We start from the raw sequence: 2279 nt of genomic DNA on the forward strand, positions 1-2279 counted from the left end.
ATATACATATATTTATGTATATATTAATATTCATGTGTAAATATACAGTATACATATATTTATGTACATATAAAACATCAATGTATCACACTCAGTACCTTAGAACGTCGTATATGTATTCAGTAAGTCATATCTGGAAGCAAAACTGGAAATATTTGTGGGGCGATGAGATAAAATTGGGTGGCTAAATCCAGTTCAAATGAAACTGCTAGCAGCCTTTGTCAACTAGGTTTCCTCATTTGAACCATACAAAGTTATTTGAGTGACTATTTTTTTAATTCTCACAAGGATGTTACATAACTAATGCTATTTTAACATGCAGAGAATTTAATTTATTACATACAATGGTTAGTTACTCTAGGATTTGGGAGCTTAATTATCTTGCAAAACCAGTTGAGAAAATTCAGTTAAATTCATCTAAACAGAACATGCATAGATATAGAAATGTTAATTTTTGCTCCATCACTTTGTGCTGAAGCCCAGGGTCAGAGCTCTTGCTGTGTATCCAAGCTATGAGATGATTTAGAAGCTTTAGACCCAGGCAACAACCTGTACTTAATTATTTATTTTTGGAATCAAGTCTCCTTATTTATGGAGATGCATTGTGCTAAAAAATAAAACACTCAGGAAGCTTCTTGGTGTTTAAAGGCAAGGCTTTGACCTCAGACAGATGCAAGTTCTTATCCCAGACTTACCACTTAAGCATGCGTATGGACCAGGACATCTGAGTTTAATGATCTCTTAGTTTGCTCATGTGTAAAATTGAAATGTTCATTGCATCATTGGTAATATTAAGTGAGATAATATATGCAAAGTGTTTAGAACAACGACTGGGACATAAGTATTTAATAAATTGCAAATGTTAATTTTAGTAATTGAGCATATGACCCATTTTAAAGACAAACATGCACAACTGAAATTTCCTAAAAATTATTATTCAATGAATATCGTCACTATTTCCAGAGAATCTTATTTTAGGTGTTTGTATCTGTTATGATGAACTAGCTTATACTAGTTTATACTGCAATTTAAACAACTCCCAAATTCCTTCAAAACAACAGCTTCAAACAACAAAGGTTTATTTCTTACTCACACTGTATGTCTATTGCATGTCAATAATGAGGGTACAGTGGAAAGTTCTATTTTATATCATCCTCTCTTTGTGACTGAAACTGATGGAGACTTCATTGTTGGGAAAGTTGTGGGTCACAGTGGCCAAAGGAACAGTGGCTTGGTTAAGCACTATCAAATGCTTTCACCTGGAAAAGATAGTTGATCCCTTTACTCATATTCCATGAACTAAAGAAACTCATGTGGCCATGGCTCAGTATCTCTGGGAAATGTAATCCTTCCATGTGTCTAGGGATAGAGGAGAACCAAACAGTGGCAAAGACTGAATGTCTATTGCAGTAGAGTAAGGCAAATGGGGTGTGAAATAAATGGGCCTCTGAATTCTTTAAGTGTAAAATTGCACTTACTGAAACAAGCAGATGATAAATCAAGCATTTCATTTATATAGAATAGCTTTCTTTCTTTCTTTTTTTTAAAGAAATTCACTTTCTTTTATTTATTTATTTATTTATTTATGACTGTGTTGAGTCTTCGTTTCTGTGCGAGGGCTTTCTCTAGTTGCGGCAAGTGGGGACCACTCTTCATCACGGTGCGCGGGCCTCTCACCATCGCGGCCTCTCTTGTTGCGGAGCACAGGCTCCAGATGCGCAGGCTCAGTAATTGTGGCTCACGGGCCCAGTTGCTCCGCGGCATGTGGGATCTTCCCAGACCAGGGCTCGAACCCGTGTCCCCTGCATTGGCAGGCAGATTCTCAACCACTGCGCCACCAGGGAAGCCCCTAGAATAGCTTTCTTATCATTTGATATAATGGAATCAATTCTATCTTTTATCAATTCTTAAAATAAAACACGTGTTAATGATCCTTGAGTGTAGCAGAAGTGCCGGTCCAACTGAAATAGTTAAACTTTGTACCATTCTCTCAATTCTGTATTTTAATTTGTTTTCTCTTAGTTTCCATTGAAATGGTCTGTACATTTATTTTATACAGTCAATATTCACAGATTCTGTATTTGCAAATTCACCTATTCACTAAAATTTATTTGTAACCTCCAAATCAATACTCAATTCTCAATACTTTTGCAGTCGTTTGCAGACGTATGCACAGCAGCAAAAAATTTGAGTCCCCAGTGTGCATGTTCCCAGCAGAGGTTAAACAAGGCAATGCTCTGCCTCATACTGTAAGCAAGTGTCCTTTTTGTGGTCTATGT

The sequence above is a fragment of the Balaenoptera acutorostrata genome, chromosome 2, assembly GCF_949987535.1.
Source record: "Balaenoptera acutorostrata chromosome 2, mBalAcu1.1, whole genome shotgun sequence".
In the NCBI taxonomy this organism is placed as follows: domain Eukaryota; kingdom Metazoa; phylum Chordata; class Mammalia; order Artiodactyla; family Balaenopteridae; genus Balaenoptera; species Balaenoptera acutorostrata.